This window comes from Lactuca virosa, chromosome 3 (genome assembly GCF_052849685.1).
Source record: "Lactuca virosa cultivar CGN04683 chromosome 3, Lactuca_virosa_CGN04683_v6, whole genome shotgun sequence".
Lineage (NCBI taxonomy): Eukaryota > Viridiplantae > Streptophyta > Magnoliopsida > Asterales > Asteraceae > Lactuca > Lactuca virosa.
In genome coordinates this window covers 404,736,021-404,745,947 of record NC_136428.1, presented here as the reverse complement: position 1 = coordinate 404,745,947, position 9,927 = coordinate 404,736,021, and the positions used below count along the sequence as shown (strand labels likewise).

Here is a 9,927-nt window from a genome sequence, read left to right as displayed (position 1 = left end):
GACTGCCACTTTTGAGCTTAAGGGTCACATACTTGCTCAACTCAAGGAGATCCCCTTCTACGGAAAAGACCACGAAGATGCCTATAAACACTTGGATGAAGTCAATGATGTGGCTGATTATTTTAATGTTCCAAATGTGCCTCGCGAAACCCAGCTGCTTCGTATGCTTCCAGTGACATTCAAAGGTGCTGCAAAGGATTGGCTCAAGTCACTCCCTCCCGGATCCATCACTACATGGGCTAAGATGAAGGAAGAATTTATTGACCAGTTTTGCCCACCTTCGAAAATAGCCAAGTTGAAGAAGGCTATTGCCAACTTTGAACAACAACCTGGAGGGTCCCTTTATGAGGCATGGGAGAGATACAAAAGTCTACTAAGGAATTGCCCACATCATGATCTTAATAGCCAACAAGAAGTCTCCATTTTCTATGATGGAGTCAATGTAACAACTAGGCAGCTCCTTGACTCGCAAGGACCCCTCACAAAGAAGGCACCCCCGGTGATCAAAGAACTAATTGAAGAATTCTCTAAGCATTCTAGAGAATACCACAATCCAAGGAATGATATGACCAAGGGATCGGCCTATGCAGCTTCTGAAGATTTGTCGGCAGTTATGGCAATGTTGAAAACCATGGATAGGAGGATGGATAAAATGGATCAAACAATCCATGCTATTCGGGTAGGATGTGAGAATTGCAATGGGCCTCATCTAACTAGAGATTGTGATTTGGACGAGAACGGGAATAAGAAAGTGCAAGTATGCTATTCTAGTGGTGATAGATTTGATGACGATTGGCGAAAACCAAGAAAGAATGGGTCCCTTATGATGAGTACAAAAAAGCGAGGGAGGAGAAATTTAGACAAAAGGCAAGGGGTTTTTACCAAAAGGAGGAGCCGGTACAAGAAAAGAAACCAAATCTAGAAGAAATGCTCACTAAATTTGTAGCTGCATCCGAAAAAAGACACAATGACCACGATGCTGCAATACAAGATACAAGAACAATATTAAGGAATCAGCAAGCATCCATTCACAACATTGAGAAGCAGCTGGGGCAACTTGCCCAACAAATGAATCAAAGAGCATCGGGAGAACTTCCTAGTAACACCGAAAACAATCCAAAAGGCGCACATATAAACATTGTCACAACTAGGAGTGGGAAGATTATAACCCATCTGGCCCCTATTCAAAACGAAGACCCGAAGCTGGTACAAGAGAAGGAGGCAGAAGGGCAGAACCAAAATCAGACCCAGCTGAACCCAGACCCTACTCGCCGAGTCCACGATATGGACTCGATGAGTCCGACATCTGATCAGAAAAATACACCTCCTGTTAAGCAATATCAGCCTCCACTGCCATATCCAGCCCGAGCTAGACAAGAGAAGAATGAAGAAGACTACCAGAAGTTTCTAGAACACATAAAGGCTCTTCAAATTAATTTACCATTCATAGAAGCGGTTGCTCAAATGCCAAAATATGCCAAATTTCTCAAGGATCTTCTAACTAATAGAAGGAAGATGGAAGAAGTGAAGAAGGTGGTCCTAAACGAGAACTGATCAGCTGTTATGTTAAACAAACTTCCTAAGAAGAAAGGAGATCCGGGAAGTTTAACATTGCCCTGCCAATTTGGAAACTTGGCCACCATTTACGCACTAGCTGATTCAGGGGCAAGTGTAAATCTCATGCCTTACTCGTTTTTCAAAAAGTTAGATCTCCCCGAGCCAAGACCCATTCGTATGGAAATCCACCTGGCAAACAAGACGGTTACATTTCCTAGAGGAATTTGTGAAGATCTTTTGGTAAAGGTGGACAAGTTCATGTTCCCCGCGGACTTTATAGTTCTAGACATGGAAGCGGATCCCCAAGTCCCGATCATATTAGGAAGACCTTTTCTTAATACGACAAGTGCTATCGTCGACATGCGAGATTCTAAACTTACCCTTCGGGTATGAGATGAATCAGTCACATTTGGAGTTGATCAAGCCATGAAGCATGCAAGGAGTAGTGATGACACGGAATTTTCAATTGACATGTTGGAAGAATTGTTGGAAGATTGGAAAGAAGAAAAATCGAGCAAGTCCACCGTCTCATTTGAAGAAGAGTTTGATGCTGAAAGGGACCTGATGGAGTTAGAAAGACTGGTCGAGGAAGCTGAGTATGACGATCTGATCAGAAGTGCAGGAAGACCGACTCGCCGAGTAGCCTCGATCGACTCGGCGAGTCCAATCGAAGAAACTCGAACAGTCGCGAATATTACACCGGACTCGACGAGTCTCCTTACTGAACTCGACGTGTTCAGCATTCAGAACACAAAAACTGACCTCAAGGCACTACCAGATCACTTGGAGTACGCATTTCCTGAAGATGGCCAGCAAAAACCTGTAATTATAGTTGTTGATTTGGCCGAACATGAGAAGAAGAGCCTTGTGTGTATACTAAAGAAGAGGCAAGGTGCTATAGCATGGAAGATAACCGACATAAAGGGAATTAGTCTGGCCTATTGTTCCCACAAAATCAACTTAGAAGATGGATCAAAAGCTATAGTACAACGCCAAAGAAGACTCAACCCGAATATGCAAGAAGTTGTGAAAAAGGAGGTGGTGAAATTACTAGATGCTGGAATCATTTATTCAATCTCCGAGAGCCCATGGGTGAGTCCGGTCCAAGTGGTTCCGAAGAAAGGAGGCATGACGGTAGTGGCTAATGAAAACAACGAATTAATTCCAACAAGGACGGTAACCGGGTGGCGAGTTTGCATCGACTATAGGAAGCTAAATGAGCCCATATGCAAGGATCACTTTCCATTACCTTTTATCTATCAAATGCTTGAGAGGATTTCCGGTCATCTTTATTATTGTTTTCTCGATGGGTTTTCGGGGTACTTTCAAATTCCAATCGACCCACAAGACCAAGAGAAGACCACTTTTACATGCCCGAGTGGAACATTTGCATATAGACGCATGCCTTTTGGGTTATGCAATGCACCAGCTACTTTCCAAAGGTGCATGATGGCTATCTTTCATGACATGGTCGAAACGTTTATGGAGGTTTTTATCGATGACTTCTCGGTTTTTGGGTCCTCTTTTGAAGATTGCTTGTCCAACTTGGATCTAATGCTAGCAAGATGTGAGAAGACCAACCTTGTTCTCAATTGGGAGAAGTGTCATTTTATGGTGAAGGAAGGCATTGTGTTGGGTCACAAGATCTCAAAGAAGGGGATAGAGGTGGATAGAGCAAAGGTTGATACGATAGCCAATTTACCACCTCCATCAAATGTCAAGGGAGTAAGAAGCTTTCTAGGCCATGCGGGATTTTATCGCCGATTTATTAAAGATTTTTCAAAGATTGCTAGGCCCTTGACTCAATTACTCTTGAAGGACACCCCGTTTGATTTTTCCAAGGAATGTCATGAGGCATTTCATTTGCTAAAGGAAAAATTAACCACTACTCCTATCATGATAGCACCAAATTGGAATTTTCCTTTCGAGCTAATGTGTGATGCTAGTGATTATGTTGTGGGTGTTGTTTTAGGGCAAAGGGTTGATAAACATTTTCAACCAATCTACTACGCAAGCAAGACATTGAATCCCACCCAAGAGAACTACACTACTACCGAGAAGGAGCTGTTAGCGGTGGTATACGCTTTTGACAAGTTCCGGCCATACTTAGTCTTATCCAAGACAATCGTTTTTACCGATCACTCCGCGTTGAAGTATCTATTTGCCAAGCAAGATGCGAAGCCCAGATTGATACGTTGGGTCCTACTTCTACAAGAGTTTGATATCGAAATACGCGATAAAAAGGGGATGGAAAACGTAGCTGCCGATCATTTATCAAGACTAGAGAACCCACTTTTGGAGAAGCTAGAAGAAGATAAAATTGGAGACGATTTTCCCGATGAGTATACCTTGGTAGTAGCGGGAGAAGTGCCATGTTTTGCGGATATAGAAAATTACTTAGCAACTAAATACATCCCAAAAGATTTGACTCGCCAACAAAAGAAGAAATTCTTTTCGGAAATTAAATACTACTTTTGGGACGAGCCATACCTTTTCCGAAGCTGCGCGGATGGAATGATAAGAAGATGTGTATTCGGGAAGGAAAGTCAAGAAATTTTGGCACATTGCCATAGTGGACCCACCGGAGGACATCATGGAGCACATTACACCGCGAAGAAGATTTTTGATATTGGGTTCTATTGGCCTACAATTTTCAAGGATGCTGCTCAATATGTCAAGGAATGTGACTCATGCCAAAGAGCGGGAAATATATCATCCCGAAATGAAATGCCCCAACATAGCATCCAAGTGTGTGAAATATTTGATGTGTGGGGGATTGACTTCATGGGACCCTTTCCCGTGTCTAAAGGAAATAAATACATCTTGGTGGCGGTTGATTACGTATCTCAATGGGCGGAAGCACAAGCATTACCCACTAATGATGCTCGGGTGGTGGTACGATTTTTAAAGAAATTATTCTCACGATTTGGAGTTCCTAAAGCTCTCATTAGTGACTGGGGCACTCATTTTGCCAATGATCAATTAGCTAAGGTGTTGCAAAAATATGGTGTTCACCATAGATTTTCAACATCCTATCATCCTCAAACGAGTGGCCAAACCGAAGTAACGAATAGGGCGTTGAAGAGAATACTAGAAAGATCGGTTAGAAGTAATAGAAAAGAGTGGTCGGATAAGCTTGATGATGCACTTTGGGCTTTCCGGACAGCTTTTAAGACACCTATTGGTACTACACCATATAGGCTAGTCTATGGAAAAAATTGTCATTTACCGGTTGAAATAGAGCACAAGGCTTATTGGGCATTGAAGGTGTGCAATTTTGATCTAGCTGAACTTAGAACTAACCGGTTGATGCAAATGAATGCCTTGGAAGAACTTAGGAATGAAGCTTACACTAGTTCCTTAATCTACAAAGAAAAGACCAAGAGTTGGCATGATAGAAGATTGAAAGGTAATAAAGACTTTAGAGAAGGACAAAAGGTGTTACTCTTCAATTCAAGGCTCAAACTATTTCCGGGAAAGCTTAAGACACGATGGGATGGTCCATTTATAGTAAAGAAAATCTTTCCACATGGAGCTATTGAGCTACTATCAAGAGATGGAACTCCTTTCAAGGTTAATGGTCATAGGGTGAAAAAATATGAAGAAGGAATTCCAAGGAATGAAGAACTTCAAGAAGGGCTGCTGCTGGAAGGGATTACAGAAACGTAGAGCGGGAAGGAGTCGAACTAATGACTCCTTAAAAAGAAGCGCTTCCGGGAGGCAACCCGCGTTTAGAGTTTGCTTTCTTTTCTTCTCTTTTTCGTTTTTTTTTTATTTTGCTTAGGATTTGTTTTTTATCAATCTTCTTCTATGTTCAAAATGATTGATTGAGGGCTAGCAATGCTCAAGTGTGGGGTGGCATACATTTCATTTTACAAACTCAAATTTTTCACAGAATGAAAAACTCGACGAGTCTCTAAGGCTACTCGACGAGCCCATTTCAGAAATCCCGAAAAAACGCTGAATCAGGCATCTACTCGCCGAGTAGGTCCGCTTACTCGACGAGTACATATATTTACACGAAAAAAAATTATTTTTATTACATTCTGTAAAAGAGGGTTTTTTACCCTAATTTGCAAACACTCAGCCATTCAAACGAGCCGCCTCCCCACACTCGACGTGCAAGCACTCTCAAGCATCCATCTTGATTTTTCTCTTCTTCTGCAAATTCAACTAACAAGGTAACAACTTTAGCTCTTAATCCTTTACAAGTTTCGATCTTTGGGGTAATAACACCTTTAATTTCTGGAAAATCCCGTTTTTGGGAAGACTTGGATTTTAGGGTTTTGATTTTTGACAAATTACGACGTTTTAGACGTAAATTTTTACATTCATAGACTCCTGGGACATTCCGAAGCAAACCCCTGAAACAATTTATGGATTTGACCGGTTAATTTCATCAAAACGAATTTTGACTCGAGCAGTTCGTCCTACTCGCCGAGTAGTTCGTGGACTCGGCGAGTCCATGTTGCTGATGCCCAGTATTTTTCCATTTTTAATACTTTAGGTATTTTGTTTGTGGTCTTCTTGTTTCTTTGCTGTGCAGGAACCATGTCTAGGAGAGGACAAAGCTCACGAGGAGGCGGTTATGGGGACATCCCATGGTTGACTTTTCCAAGCATCACCAACAAGTCTTCACTCACACGAACAAAAAACAAGCTGGAGGCTTTGAGCCGGAAGGAAATTTATGTTCCTAATGAGTTAGACTGGTCATGGATGGGGCAAGCTGGGCTGGAAGAAGCACTAAGCCATTATTTGGTCAAGCCTTGTGAAATTAATGGGGTACAAATAATCTGTGACGGGTGGAGTCGGTTGTTTAAGCTGCAAGAGCCGGTATATCAAGAGCTTTGCTGGGAATTCTTTGCTACCATCTCTTTCCGTGGTGGTGATGACTACTATAGTCCAAACGTTATTTCATTCTGCCTTGGAGGAGAGTTTCGCCAGTGTAGTATGGCAGAGCTGGCATGGAGGCTGTGTTTAAACATCAAACAATTAGCCCAATTACCCATCCCCGTTATCTTCCTTACTCTTAAGAGTCTACCCTAAGAGTCATCTATCCTGCATTCGTTTATTCCGAAGTCCCTTGCTTCCAGGGTTATAAGACAGGCACTAAGTCCATAGCTGCCAATGCTCGTTCGTAAAGCACTAAATCCATAGCTGCTAAAGTTCATTCATCTGGTACTAAATCCATTGCTACCAGTGTTTATATAATAGGTACTAAGTCCATAGCTACCAACGTTTATCTATCAGGTACTAAGTCCATAGCTACCAACGTTTTTCTATCAGGTACTAAGTCCATAGCTACCAGCATTTATTCAATAGGCACTAAGTCCAAAGTTGTCGATGTTATTTATTAGGCACTAAGTCTATAGTTGCCAATGTTTACTCACATCATCTTTTATCTCTCATCATTCATCTACCCATGCCATACCCAACATATTTGTAGATATAAGATACATATACAGTTTAAATCATTTTAAAACATGTATAAAATCATTCATCCAACATAGAAAGCAAGTATTCAGATAATATGCACACATAGCACAGAATTTATATAAAATACTTCATATCTATGTGTAAGATAAAAGTAACTATGCACTCACCTGATAAGGTGGTGACTCTGCACTCGGACAACACTTCGTTACTCTTAAAACAATTTTCCTTGACAAAACCTAGTATTATTACCACTAGAGTTTAGTCTAAAGTTCGACGAGACTAATTAATAGTCTAGATATTATTACTATTATATAAGCGTTAAACAATACTCTTTACCCACTATGTACAGACAGGGGCCAGACATGGAACACCGGAGGGCAGGATCATTTTGGCATAAAGCACTTCTGAAATCCAACAACCCAATCGGCCCCCCAAACCAGATTTCCCGTACCGGGAGTGATTAAAAAGATATTATAACGACACTTATATAACTCATAATAATAGCCCAAATATTTATTATAAGGTCCTAATAACATTACTATATTTAAATAAAAACTATATTTAAAATAGCGTAGGCGTATCTTACCTACGAGGGGGTTTGGCTAGAAGTCGGGCTCTGCAGGGGCAGAACTTCCAAGCCGAAAGCTCTTCTTCTCGGAGCCGTCGAGCGCTCCAGGGCTTTCTTCTAGCGCTAGGGGAGTTTTGGGAGGTTTAGAGAGAGTGTAGAGAGAAGAAAGAATGGGAAATGTGTGAAGAAAATGAGGGTGGGAGAGGTTCTATTTATAGGGTGAAATATGGCTGAACTTGGTGCCACATGTCACCATCTGGTGGCAAGACTTGGGGAGAAAGCAATAGCCAAGATTGTGCCACGCTACCCATTTTCTCACATCATACTTTTGACTTCTAAAATCCGTAACTTTCGCATACGAGCCTCGTTTTTTACGTTATTTATATCCACGCGTAGGTAAAAATAAGATCTACAAATTTCATTTTGACTTCGTCGGCTAATTCTCGACTGATCTTAAATTTAACAGTAGGAGGATATTATACTGTTAAATGACCGCAAAAAATTCGTAACTCCTTCATACGGACTCCGTTGTCATCTGTATTTTTATCGTTGAGTTCCTATTAATGAGATCGTCAACTCTCATTTAGGTCGCGTAGGCCAAAACCGCTCGATCTAAAATTCGAGTTTCGAGACGTGCACTGTTATGCTAAATCTTAGAAAATTCATAACTTCCTCATACGAAGTCAGATTTGGGCGTTCTTTTTATGCACGCTCTCGGTTTAACGTATACTACAACTTTTTTTGTAGATCACTAAGGCCAAAAAGTCCTCTATCGTAAATTCACTATTTACGTCTCCCGGTGTCGTGCCGGTTTTGCCGTAAAACTTCGACGGGCCATAACTTCTTCGTTATAACTCGGATTTCGACGTTATTTATATGTACGGAACCCTTGTAACATATACTACCACTTGGTTAAGATTACTCCTTCTAAATAATATTCCATCAAAAACTCATTGTTGATGCTTATTGTCTCTAAATTGACTAGCCCGAATCTGCAGGCGTTACAGGTTACAAGTTGGTATCAGAGCCTTGGTTTGAGAGATTCAGACATACTTTCGGGTGTGTCTGAACTCAAACTGAGGATCTGTAAAGTTTTCAAAAGAAAAACGTTTTCAAGGAAATAGTTTTCTAAGACAAGAAAGGGTGTGGTGCATGCAATCGGCCGAGCTAAAGTAAGTTTTCCCCAGAATACCCATATATGTTATCTGTTAGGACTTGATTTATGAATCTGTGAATCGCATGCTAGTTTGGGCTAGGAGAGATGCCTTTATATGTTGTATGAGCTGGTGGACTTGCATGCTAGTGCTGAGTAGTCAACGATAGATTGTACTGATATGTGATTCTTGTAGCCTTGGAGAAACTAGATGCTATGATGGAATGAGAATGACTATTGGTATTGGTAACTGCTAAGTGTATGCTTTGAAAATTGTATACGGTTACGATCTTATAGCCTTAGAATAACTGATTTTACCTTATCTCATGTTCCTTGTCTGGTAGTGGTCCTAGGGTAGAGTCTATTATTCAACAGTCTATTAGATCATGTTCTGTGTATAATTTCCATGCATAAGGCAGCCGATAGTGAGGGTGGATGTGGATAGCATGAGTTGGGGTATATGGGCTAAATGTTCTATGATAGTTTCATGGGTTGGAGAGTTACTGAACGAATGCTTCTTGCTTTGTGCTTTGTGGAAATCTTCAAATGATGGGAGTCAGCTACTAAGTTAATATGACGATATTCAGGAGGTGGATGACTGACATCATGGGGAGTTCTTCAGCAGTTGATGGCAGGGTGAGGTTGGGAACCTGGGAAAACCTAGGATATGCTCCAGTGAGTTAGTAGGGCGATTCGGTGAGGTTAGGAGTATTATTGTGATGATATTGATTTGTCTCACATCATACTGGAGAAATTAACCTTGACTTGTAGAAAGTCTTGGATAATTATGAAACATATCAGATATCTCGTCAAGTAAAAAGCAGATATTCAATCAGAACCCTAGAAATAGTTTCAAGTCTGTTCAAGCATTGAATAAAAGGAAGTCTAAGAGATTGTGCACTCATATAGACTTATAGTTCAGTTAAAGGAAATACAACATAAACCCAGAAATCAAGAACGGACCAAATGATTAGTGTTGTTTCTATTGTGGAAGAAACTAGACACTATAAGAGGAATTGCTCCTCTAATCTCATCGAGCTGAAGAAGTCTGACTTAGACAAGACTTCATACATGTATATGATAGAACTATTTATTTTTCCATCATTCACTTGATTATGTTATACTTCAGGTGACACTAATAATTGATATTATGTGTTGATGATTGGAAGAAATAATCAACTGATTACAAACGAATGGTATTTCGTGTTGAAGA

At 40.7% G+C, this 9,927-nt stretch overlaps 1 non-coding gene across 1 annotated transcript; it reads right to left on the bottom strand.

Moving 5' to 3' along the window:
* Positions 1 to 292: 292 nt before the first annotated feature.
* Positions 293 to 399, bottom strand: LOC145168053 (small nucleolar RNA R71). The gene has a single exon (XR_013741647.1). It is a non-coding gene; the product is annotated as a small nucleolar RNA R71 (small nucleolar RNA).
* Between the last annotated feature and the right edge of the window lie 9,528 nt (positions 400 to 9,927).